This window comes from Condylura cristata, unplaced genomic scaffold (assembly GCF_000260355.1).
Source record: "Condylura cristata isolate star-nosed mole 26May11 unplaced genomic scaffold, ConCri1.0 scaffold00009, whole genome shotgun sequence".
Classification (NCBI taxonomy): Eukaryota; Metazoa; Chordata; class Mammalia; order Eulipotyphla; family Talpidae; genus Condylura; species Condylura cristata.
This window is the reverse complement of record NW_004567110.1, coordinates 49,455,264-49,468,459: the sequence shown is the minus strand read 5'-3', so window position 1 is coordinate 49,468,459 and position 13,196 is coordinate 49,455,264.

The window sequence follows — 13,196 nt, the reverse complement described above, 5'->3', positions numbered from 1 at the left end:
CTTATGTGTTACATGGCTTCACCTAGCCACGCAGCTCCAGCCTTGGAAAGTGTGAATGGGGACAATGGTCCCCCCCTAAAAATGGACATGCCTCTATAATATTCTCACTCTTATAAGTGTACAGTGGAGTTTACTAGGCACTACATAAGATGTATTGTGGCAGCAGAATGAGTGTAGAGCCAAGTATGAGTATCCAACTGTCTTTTTACTAACCTGAACATGAACCTGACCCCAAACTAAATTGCAATGCAGAAACACAGCACACACTAATAGCCATGATCTAGTGGTCTGGCAGAAATAGGTAGGAAAAACTGATTGACCTTTCTCTGTAGTGATCACAAGGCAGTATAACACATAGAGGCAGGGGCACTTGCTGTGCAGAATCCTTACAACTATTGATTCAGCAACATACCAATATTGGAGACCCCTTAGAACTAGCATATGAGGGTTCATGAGTGGGCACACAGAACAACGGCGCACTGCTGGAGAGCTACAGGTGTGGGGGTAAAGAGGGAAGATTACTGGCTTCAACCTAAGCCCTCAATATAGAACAGCTGGATCCTGTTTCACCTGGGAGAATCAGGTCAGAGACACACCTGGGTCTCATAGGTGAGGCTACTTGTCAAAGCCCAGACTGAGGTGTTCAGAACACTTCCACTCCTGACATCAGGGCTAAAATCAAAACAAAGAAATATCTGAAAAACCCAGCCCACAGGCACCTGTCAATAATACTAAATACCACAGAATAAGCTTCTGTGCTAGAAATGAAAATAAATAATTCCTAACTTGTGACCCATATCAACCACAATCCATGCCCAATGCCAAGAAGCTTGAAATAGCTTAGAGTGTAGTGGACATAAAACTGAAGATCTGGCTTCCAGGAGGGGGTCACAATGGATCCCAACAGTCAGTCCTGGCACCCACAACACAGCACCCTGAATTTAGTAGAGTCCATCCTTGGAGACCTACCACCCCAGTCCTCTGTCTACCTACTACCTCTAACTGCTACCAGTCACCAAATTTCTTCAACAGGGGCAAAGATGACAGCCTGAAAAATCTATCCCTATATCCATCCCACCACATTTTCTCTTACCTCTCTTATAATAAACTCAACCAGGTATATGCAAGAAGCCTGCTTCTATGGAACAACCTCTAATCACCAATGGGTACTCTCTTTTAGTAAGTGAAAGAGAAGTTCAATCAGAAAGTAGCATACGAGTAGAATGAAGTTTGCCAAGTACTGAGTGGAAGGGGGAATGCAGATTTTTTTAAATCTTTTTATAAAAGATTTATTTATTTATGCATGTAGAAATGGGGTACAGGCCAGCGGTGCAAAGGCAGTGAGAGAAGTCTCCAGAGACAAAGTGGGGAGCAGAACAGGCAGATTGACAAAGTACACAGCTGAGGGAAGCAGCTGGTGAGACAGGAGAGGTCTGCCGCACCATGTGGGTCATCTCTCTGGCTGGGGATCAAACTCATGTTGAGGTGACTATGGCCAGCTTTGTAGTGCTGTGCTTTAACTCATTGTGCCATCAGGGAGGGCCCTGAAGAATTATTATTAATGGGTAGAGTCTCAGTTGGGGAAGATAAAAATGTTCTGGAAATGAATGGCAGTGATAGTTGCAAAGCAGTGTGAATGTATTGTATGCCACTGAACACATGCTTAAATGGTTAATGATAAATGGTAAATTATGTATATTTTACTACAATAAAAAATTTAAGTAGTCTAGGAGAGGTGAGGAAATTTACTAAAATGTAGTGGAATATATCTACCATTTCCTACCCAATTTTTATAAAACCCAAAACAAGATTTTATTATTGGAAAAGCATCTGTTATTCTTTACTGAATGCCCCCCTCCCTGTGACTGCTAGTCAAAAAAGGAGAGGAAGCATGTATTTGAATAAATTCTTCTGAAACACCTGTCAAAAAAATTAAATAGTATCATTTTCCTATATGCTAGGAATTCAGAATGGGAAAGTTCCCTCATACAACATTTGTGCTTCCATTTCTTGATACTAGGTGGGCTATCTTAGACATACTGTATGTTCTCTGCTGCTATGAAGAAGACCCTCAAATAAACAAGAATTTTCCAGCGATTTATTTAACAGCAGATTCAGGGCCAAATAAACTTTTTGTGGAGAATCAATTTTGTCACTTTTTCTCTTTTCTGAGATAAATGTGTTGTTTATTTTTGTTGACTTTATTTGCCTTTATAAGTTATCTCAAACCTATTTTTGGACAAACCAGGTGTTAATAAGAATAAGTAATACTAACATTAAAAAAAAAAAAAAACTCCAACAACAAGTGCTGGAGAAGATGTGAAGAGAAAGGAACTTGTTACACCGTGCAAATGTGTGCCCATTATGGAAAGTTATCAGGATTTACCTTAAAAAAAAAAAAAAAACTAAAAATGGAAATTCCACATATAACCCAGTAATTCCATGTTGGGTATCTACTCAAAGATTATGAAAACATCAACCTAAAAACTCATGTGTTTCACAATGTACATAGCAGCACTATCTAAAACATATAGGCAACCTAAATGCCCATGTGATCTGTACACACCATAAGGCCTCATATAGCCTCAAGATGATATGAAACACAGTCATTTTGGGGGAATATGAGTGAGCTTTGTGTAACAAAATAATTCAGGATGATAAAATAAATACTGGACATTTGCATAACAAGTCAGCATCACAAAGCACTTTCAAAACCCAGTGGATGTCAGGAAATATCTTGAGGGCTCTGAGGTTAAGAAGGAAGGTGGAGGGAAAAAGACACAGTGATTGAAATGGTGAGGGGAGAATGAAATAAAAACTTTTCAGCCCTACTCTGAGTCCCAAGATTTGGAGAAATGTTTTTAACCTATTTTGGTACCTATTTCACAATTTATTTACCCTTTAAAGCATCCATCATTTATCCCTAGAAAAATGATGGCCACATTTAGGTTTAATCATTCAAGCTATGTCTCTTCTGCTGAACAATTGACTTAATAAGGAGCAGAAACAAAGTACTATTAGCAGGTGCTCAACAAATTCTGAATAGGATAAAATGTTAATATCCTTACTTAACTAGGGCAATGCCCTCCCCCCACCATCACCAAATCAAATCAGCATAAGCACAAACAATGCATCATCAATAATATTATCATGGACAATTATGCCCTAGTTAAGTCACTTGTTCTGTCTTCTGGGTGTTGTTCACAGCAGTGATGATAATTATGACTACAAAGGTCATATCTATATTCTCCCAGCTTCATGCCATCTAGTTTATTACCATAATTGACATTTTTCACCAGAATCACATTTTTAAGAGCAATCTAAATGCTGCAAAGCCTACACTGAGAGACAGAAAATGTGTATAATCTCTCCTTATCTCCCCATTACAAACTCTAATTACCTATTTGAGATTTTTCCATAATCGTCTAGAATCTACACTTAATAAAGCTCTTCACATCCCAGTGCTAGAGGTAATCAGGGATTTTGTCAACCTGAAACACAAACATAATCTGAAAAGGTAAAAATATAACAGAAGATGGTATGATGACGCTCCCCTGACTCTATAAAACCCTAGTAGATGAACCTGTGGTATTATTTTTTTGGAGAAAACAAAATTCATCTGTTCAAACCAAACAAGGGCAACCGACTACTGTCATTACTTACGATCTACTGTTCACTAAGACTTTTAAATGTAGTTCCTCAAGACTCAGCCCTTGTAATCCACTACTACTCTTCTATATACTCAATTTATAATAAATTTTGAGAAGAGCAACACTCATCATAAGTTATTTTCGTTCATCAGTTCAGTGGAAACCACATTTATATGGGGTATAAAACATATTTGTCATTTTCTATCTGCGCAGGATCTCAAGAACAAATCCCCAATATTTGAGGTATTTCCACCACTTAAGATTTGTCTTCCCATTCTAGAAGCCAAAAAAAAAAAAAAGAAAATTGTATTTTCCTTTGACCTTAAGGCACCACCATCAGACACAAGTTGGAGACTTTAATTTGGAATTAAGCAACTGAATATGCAAAACTGGGAATGTATTTTCTTATCCGGATACCAGTGGAGGTATCTGACGTTTGTGAAAAGATTTTTGGAGTTTCTAGTATTTAGTGTCCAGGTGGTAGAAACAGTGACTTGCACAAGCCAAGCCATGGTGTGTCTTTGCTGTTGTAACTGGCTGCAGAACTGCCAACCTAACTGTTAGCAATCCCAGAAACAACTTCTCTCACAGCCTCAGAATGTGATAAGTTGTAATATGGAAGTTTCAAACTCCAATTCACAACCACCATTTATTTTTTTTCTCTTACATCATTGTTCTTCATTTAGGTATATTCCCTTAATTCTCCCACCACCACAGCACCCATGACGCATCACCATAGTCCCTTATGCTCTTCCCTCCCCTCTTTTGACCCCTCTCCCTTGCAGCAATCTGCAATTATCTTTTTTTTTTTAAAGATTTATTTATTCATTCATACAGAACTGGGGTACAGGCCAGAGGCTCAGGGGCAGTGAGAGGCTTCACCAGAGACAGAGTGGGGAACAGAACAGGCAGATCGACGAAGTACACTGCTGAGGGGAGCAGCGGGCGGGTCAGGAGAGGTCTGCCACACCATGTGGTCACCTCCGGGGCAGGCGGGAATCGAACTCATGCTGAAGTGGCTTTAGCTTCTCAGTGCTGTGCTTTAACCCGCTGCACCACCAGGGAGGGCCAATCTGCAATTATCTTAATGAAATAAAATATAACAGGGAGAATTTTAATCTCATAGATTTTCTTTCATTTGTATATAAAAAGACGTATGGTGGGGCCTCCCTGGAGGTGCAGAGGTTTAAGTCTCAGCACCATAAAACTATCCACAGCCCCTGCAGCATGGGTTCAATCCCAGGCCAGGTAGCTGACCCACCTGGCACAGCAGGCTTCTCCTTTCCCACCCACTGCTCCCCTCAGCAGTATAGTTCAGCCAATCCACCTGTTCTGCTCCCCACCCTGTATCTGATGAATCCTCTCACCCTTTCCCACCTGACCCCTCCTCTGGCCTATACCTCAGCTCTTTTATGCATAAGTAAATAAAATATATCTTAAAAACATATATGTATGGCTATGTGATAGCCACAGTATAAAATGTATTGCTCAGGAGTACCAGTCAAAAATTATTTTAACAAATTATTTTCTGTTTAAACTAGCTAGAGTAAGGGTTATTTGCAACTAAGAATAACTAAGAATCAACTGATACTATTCTACTAGAAACAGACACAGGGTGTAGTCTCACGTTTAGCTCTTCCATTGTTCTCTAAACCTTGCTGAATCATTATTTAGTATCTTTAGTTTAATTCCAAAATGTCAACTCTTCTTTCTGACGATCTCTCTCCCTGACTCTTGACTTGGTGTTAGGATAGTCTACGCAGGCACATCTCCATTCTAAAATAAAATATGGTAGAAGACTAGGGGTGCTTTAAATGTGGAAAGGCTGACCCTCCCTGATGTCATATCTGATTAAAGCTCAGCACTATGAAGCTCTCCGCAGCCACTGTAGCACAAGTTCTACCCCCTGCCAGGGAGGTGACCCCCATGGCATGGCAGAATTCTTCTGTCCTGTCCACTGCTCCCCTAAGCAGAGTATTTCAATCTGCATGTTCTGCTTCCCACTCTGTCTCTGGTGAATCCTCTCACCCCAAACAACTAGTCTGTACCCCAGTTCTTGTATGCATAAATAAATAAATCTTTTTAAAAATGTGGAAAGACTATGATAACTGTGTAGTGTGAAAATAAATATTAGCAAGGGTGGAAAATAATGGTGCTTAAATAACAATATAAATGAATGAATAAATGAGTGACATGAAGTTTGTTTTGTTTTTTTAAGGTGATATCAAAGACAACAATCTCATCCAGCTTGACTTGGATTAAGAAACACTTCTGGTTTAATCTGGAGTATATAATAAGCATTGTACTGTTCCTTGAAAATACTGCCATGTGGTGTCTATCAAAAGCTGGGCTTGTTTTGGATTACTTTAAGCATATGTAACCCAGAAATTCCTCTACATACTTTAAAATTCACCCCTGCACTAGCCAGACAGCAAAATTGTACCCCAACACTGTCAGGTGTGTTCCCTTACTGAGTTACTTTGCAGATAAATGAGTGCCTTCCACCTTGGGACTACATTGGCTTTGGTTCTACTCAAATACCCGTTGTTTAATTTTATGTTCTTCCTCATACCACTCTGCTAAATGTCATGCGTTCTTACAAGCTACCTTAAAGTTTTTGGAATGAGTCAAGTTATAAACAAACAAATAAGCTCCCTTTTCTTTCCCTTTCCACGGCCTCCACGCACAGAAGGCCCAATTCAATGTATGCCTCAATTACTGTAAAAACCTTCTGGCTGGTTTCCCTGCCTCTATTTTCTCCCCTCACAAATTTTGGAATCCACTTCTTCAATATTGTTTTCATCACTTCACCCAGCTGCTTGAAATCCACAGTTGCTTGGGACTATCACTGCTGTGGATAGAGTCTTCAAGCTTAAATTCAGAACCCCGCATCCACTGCCCACACACTTCCAATTTTATCTCTCGTGCTCACTAACAAGGTGCTTCTGTTCTGGAAAATTCAAAATGATTGCCACTCTCGGCTTACCACTTGCAATTGTGCAAGCCCAACCCAACAACCACCGCTTATATTAACTTTGGAAAACCATTTGAATTAAAGTCTCTTTTCCAATTTCCTGTACTAGAAATGACAATAACACTTTGCAGCATTTTCGTAAGAAGAGATAGCATATGAAAGTGCCTAGAATTAATTGCTGATTTAATTATTTAATTAAAATTTCCTGTCTTCTAAAATGTCTGGCATGCAGTTGGTATCCCATAAAATAAACTATTTTTGAAATGTACAATTTTTTGCTGCTGCTCATATATTTGTGCAGACTTCAAAGGCTCTGTTCCCTCCTCAGCCATTAGTTCCTAAAGAGCAGGCAATGGGTTCACAGGCCTAGACAACTAACAAAAGGTTTGTCCTGACACACTCCACTTACTACTGCACAATATGGCAGGTGACAACTATGTCCTCCTTTGTAGCCCTTCCCTGGCTCTGCAGAGTAAGAGGCCCCAGAGCACTGGGAAGCTTGGCTAAGACTCACTGATAGCGTCTTGGGAACACAAGTAGTGACTTCCACTACTGTCTCTGCTTTATTTAGTTTAGTTTTGTTTGTGATAAGGTGGCATTCATACAAGTTAACTGTAAGACAAAAAAACTAATAAATTGGATTCTAAAGGAAAGATTTCCTTTTTTAGCTGCTAGTAAGCTAAGAACAAATCCAAAATGAAAAGGGTTCCACAATGGAAGTCATAAAGAATAAGAACTTCAATTAATCATGATGTCATATCCTAAACTATTCCAGTTAGATTTTTTGGCAATATATAATTACTTCATGTTACTTTTATTTGTTCAAAATACAGAGCTTAATGCTGAGTAGCTGCTTCATTATTTACTTTTATTTGAATAAGGATTCCATCACCTCTACAAAAATACATGGCACAAATCTCAAAGGCACTTTTCTTCTGTGATAGGACACCTCTGCAAAGGGTTTACCCAATTCACCAGACCCCAAGACCATCTATGGTGCCATCTATTTTAGCCTCATTGTAGGCAAATCATATTAATGCATCATTGCAAATTTTCAAAACAATGACACAAGAAGACTTTAGCTAAAAAGAAAAATATATTTTAATTTATTCTTGCTTTTCCCTAATTCATCAATTGCTAATTCCAATACTGTCTCCTTTCCATAGTCCCTAATGTCTCTGAGATATAAATCCCTGCCTGTAGTAGATACTGCCAAATCCCACAGCAGCAACCCATCACCCACCTGCTCTCCTCTCCCCAATTCCTACCCAACTTTGAATCTAACAGGAACTAGAGCGAGTAACAAAATTCAATTTCTGCTAGTTTTATTCTTTAATTCTTTTTCAGTCTAGACTGATTTATTTTACACTGTGTGTTAGTAGTTGAATTGTGTCCCTATGTATAGGATATGTTCTTGGGTAATAAGATCTCATTCAGAAACCGGGTCACTCTAAAAGTAGTTAGTTAAATGAAGACAGTGTCATACTGGAGGGTGGACACTTAATCCAAGATGACTGTGTCTTTATAAGAAAAAGAGCCTCCCTGGTGACACAAGGGGTTAAGTCTCAGCACTATGAAGCTATCAGCATCTACTGCAGCATGAGTTCAATCCCAGGCCAGGGAGCTGACCCACATGGCGCAGCAGACCTCTCACCTGCTGCTCCCTTTGGCGATGTATTAGATCTCCCTGTTCTTCTCCCCACTCTGTTTCTGGTAAATCCTCTAACCACCTGCTCCTCTGGCCTGTGCCCCAGCTCTTGTATGCATAAATAAATAAAAATAATTTTTTTTAAAAGAGAATTACATAAAAGGAGAGCAGTCACATGAGTACATGCAGACACATAGGGGAAGGCCATATGAAGACAGAGGCAGACAAGAAGCATAAGAAGTTCTTGGAAGCGTCAAGAAAAGCCACCCTTTGGAGGTAGCTGAGGGACCATGACTTGGCAAACACCCTGATTTTGAACTTGTAGTCTCCAGAAGTGTGAGACAATAAGTTCCTAGTGTTTTAAGACACTTAGTTTTTGTTACTTTGTTATAGCAGCCATGTGGAAATATACCTTGATCTCTCCGTAAAACAGTTAAGCAAAATGTGCGAGTCACCCTCCGTTCAATTTACATTCCCACAATTTCTTTTTCTAGAAATTCAAAACTCGTATGGCTACCCACTGACTGAAGTCTGTCTTTTCTGTAAAGTCTTTTCATTTGGAGCAGCGTAATGATATTTGAAGATCAACACCCTCCAATTCAATATTTAAAAGCGGCACAATATGAGCATAAGCTACACAAGATACTATCTTCACTGTTTCTAGACATCATGTACTTCAAGCAGCACAGAGGAATACTCTCAGAAAAACATTACCAAACCCAAGAGAGCTGACATCTCTTCATCCATCACTGTTTTGATTCTGGAAAGAATGACAGCCTCCCTCAACCACACCATCTGCAAAACGATGTGGAGTGTTTCAAAGGCACCTGAGGACCTGTTTGACCTCAGGTGGGCTGAGGTCCCTGGAATAGAATCTATATCTAGCTGATTCCTCCCATTGCTCATTGTTCAAGGTTTTAATAATATTCCAATTAAATAAAGAAGACTTCTAAGAACAGGGCACAGATTTGACTTTTGAAAACCAGATGTCTGTTGGTTTGGGTCCTCCGTTTAAATTAACATAAACAAACAATGTTATCTTCCTGTTAACAGAAGAGACCATCTCCTCCCTCCGTTTGTGTTCCTTGTAGAGGCTGTGGGTAAATGAGGCCACACTAGGTCGGATAGCACATTTGCCCAGGACAGAACTGATGCCAATTCAGCCAGTTCCTTCAAGGGAAATGACATTCGGCAGCCGCGCCTGGATCTCCTGTAAGCTCCACATATTGTTGCAGCAGCTCAGAGCACAAGCTCGGATCAGTCAGATGGTGCCCACAGCTGCTAACAGCCGCTGAGAACTGTTCTGACCTCTTGAGTAGAAGTTTCCTTCGGCTTTCCGGGAAACTTCCCTCCTCCCTCGCTCTCTTCTGCCTGTCACCCACCGTAATGAGGTGCACGTGGAGAACCTACAGTCCCTGTCAGAGTCAAAAAATATTTAAGAGGGGTAGTAGTGGTAATAGGAATAATAATAATAAGCTTTCAGGCGCAGACCATTGGCAAAAGAAATGAGAGCTATTTTGCATTTTTGTCTTAGGGGATAAGGTTATTTTTTTCTCTCATTAAATTGTTCTGTTTTACTGAAAGCAGGGACACAATTCTAAAATTAGTACCAAAAACTGGAGATATTCTATCAGACCCAAGGATTAATTTCAAGGCAGTTTTAGCTCTTACTGCTCAAACTTGAAAAGTAGGTGCTTTAAATGATTTGATTCTAGCATAGAAAAGCAATTCAGAAGGCAATGTATAGACTTCAGAGAAAGCAAGCTAGCACACAGTTTATATTTTTTTATAAGTAATGTGGCTAGCAATAGGTGGGGAGAGGGATGTGGGTGGGGTTAACTTATACATAGTTATTTTATACTGTGCCATCTTGCAGCAGATTTTCTGAGGACTTTGTGTGGGTTTGTGAGGGAAGTAAAAAATTGGGTCAGACTAGTTTCACACTCTACTACAGTGTTCTTTGCATTCTTTTTTTTAGCCTCAATTTAGGCAAATCATATTCATGTATCATTGCTAATTTTCAAAACAATGACACAAGAACACTTTGGCTAAAAAGGAATAACACTTTAATCTATTCTTGCTTTTCCCTAATTCATCAGTTCAACATTCTAACAAGAGACTCAAAATTGATCTGTAAATGTCACTCCTATTTTGCCAAGATGATGATCATGGTGTTTTGGGTTGAAAAGTTTATTAAGCTGACTATATTATTTTTCAAAAATGAAAAAGAATTTTTTAATCGACAGAGAATTTTTCATATTTATGTCGATGGCATGGCTTTCAAATTTATGGTTAAAAGGAAATTGAGAGCATCATAAATTCGACTGAATGGCAGAATCAGGATTTTAAATTAGCTCAATGTAGCAAAATTATGGGAAAATCTAACATAATTATATAGCATGATTGTAACATTTGTTATAAATGTAAAATCTGGCACTTGGGGCTCAAAATAACAATTACATAAGGAAGGATGAGGTGGCTATTGTTAAATAGCAACATTTGGAGAAATGACAAATTTTGTTGAGTCCAAACTCAGTGTGAAGTGGCTTGCCCCAAAAGCTACACATTGTAGATCAACTTCTAACATGCCAGTGAGGTCAGGCAAGATCCCTGCTTACCTAACCATAGTCCAGTCTTTACATGGAGTATGGAACCCTTTCTGTTCTACTTCTAGGTAGTAATCGTTAAGATGAGACCATACAATCCAGACCAGGCATTGTGAAATGTGAAGTGTCATAAACTTCTAATGTAGCTTTACTAATGGGACAAAATTATGCACCAGGAAAATCTGTTCAGAAAAATGCATATACATACAATTTTGCATATTGTTTCTGAATGTTCACAGATTCTTTGAAGGGTGGATGAGCAAAAAGCCTAGGCTCTAGTCACCCAAGAAATCTAGGTTAGGAACTCCTGATGTCAAACATATCTAGAACAACAACAGTCAGAAAATCAGAAGTGTTCTGGAACTAAGATTCATCTTGAATCTTACACTGAAATGTCTGCTTCACTCATTCCTGCTGAAACGCAACAATAGGTTAAATGACAGAGTGGCTGTCACTGACTTGAACCAAACTATGCTGGTTTTCTATTTACAAAACCATGGAGTGCAGTCAATTCAAAACTGACCAGTAAAGTTTAGCAAATATCTGAAATCCTCCTTTCCATGAAAAGACATTCAGCTAGTTAATTCTTTCATATTCACTATAGGCATAATAATAATAGCTTAAGATTTATTAAGGATCATGGCATGCCAGACATTTTAAGCATAACCACATTCTCAATAGAACCTCATAACAATCCTATGAAATGAATACCATTGTTTCCCAGATGAGATGAGGAAACTAAGGCAGACAGAAGTTGAATAACTTATCCAATGCTGCTCCCATCTGAAGTGCTCCCAGCCCACTATTAGGCCTTGCATGATAAGAAAACCAAGCTTTTTTAATTCAAGACATATTGTTGATCATCCACTATGGAGGCATTGATTGTCAGGTCAGAAGCACCTTAAAAGAGAGGACACTTGCACTTACAGGCTTGCAAATTTTGCTGAATTGATGATACCCTTTCACTTTTTCAGTCTTAAATTTCAGTTTGTATTTTCCTTATGGTTTGTGAAACAACAGCCCCACTTTCTATCATCTTGTGTAAATTCACATCTCTTCTTTTATCAACTTGAGTTATGAATGATCAGTGTTTATGTTTATATTCAAAAGACATTACTCTACAAAATTACCAGGGTTTTTTGTTTTTTTGTTTGTTATCCTGTATCATGGGACTTGACCTGATGCAAGCATCTTTTATAAATGAATGGGTATGAACAAATTTGGAAGAGTTTCATAACTCTAACTCCAGATAATGAATTAATAAAGTATACCCGGCATAATATTAGCTTCCAAAGGAACTCTAGATTGCAAAGTTGCTTTACCTCTCAGGGATTTAGTGATAGAAGCTACAATGTAAACCTGAGTGATACCATGTCTGGTCCCTTTCTGCCATTGTCCTACAACAATTTTCTAATGATTATGCTCATACTTAGCACCTCCATTTTTCTCATGTCCTTGAGTCTTTTGATCCGAAAGTCAGCCAATTTTTCTTTTCTGAATTTTGAACCAGTGAGTCATAACTATCTAAAAAAGAGTTTCATTTCTGCTAACTGGACTAAAAGAAACTGGCAAATAATTATCAAGACTATAATAATTTACCAGAATATGAAATAGTCACATCATGCTGCATGGTCTCCTCTGAGCTGAGTCCTATGTCATGAAACTCTGGCTTTGTTTTAAAGAATATGAGAATCCTAATTTAAACAGGAGCTATAAGGAAGGAAAGAAGAACCCTCCTCTGTCTCGCGAGGAACACATTTCTAATGCACTTGCTCACAGTTCAGATTCCTACATTAATGTGTTCACAAATAATATCACTGAGCATCAAGCTGGGGAATGAACACTGGCAGAAATCTGGTAAATTCGCTTAAAATGGCCCCTGGCAGAGCAAAACCTCTCAAAATATATTTGTCATTTATCAGGATAGTATTTCTAAAGATTGTCCATATTATGTATTTAAAAATCTCCTAATAAACATATCTGATAAATCATGATGATAGCCTCCATATTTCTTTGTTTAATTCTCAGTTTTCTTCTAAGACCTTCTTGAAGTTTGGTTGTAATGGATCATTACGTCCATAATGTGCTCAATGTTGGAGTGAATTTTGAACAGTTTTTAGGCTGCATACTGTTTTCTTCCAGATAATTTACTGGATTAAAATTAGCAGTGTGAAAAGCTGTAGAGAAATCTAAATGCCTGCCAAATCAAAGAAATAATCACATTTTTATGAATATTTAATATCATAGTCATGGCAAATAAGGCAAGTAATTAGTACTTACCATAAATTTGCAAAGTATTATTTTATGTAAATGTTACA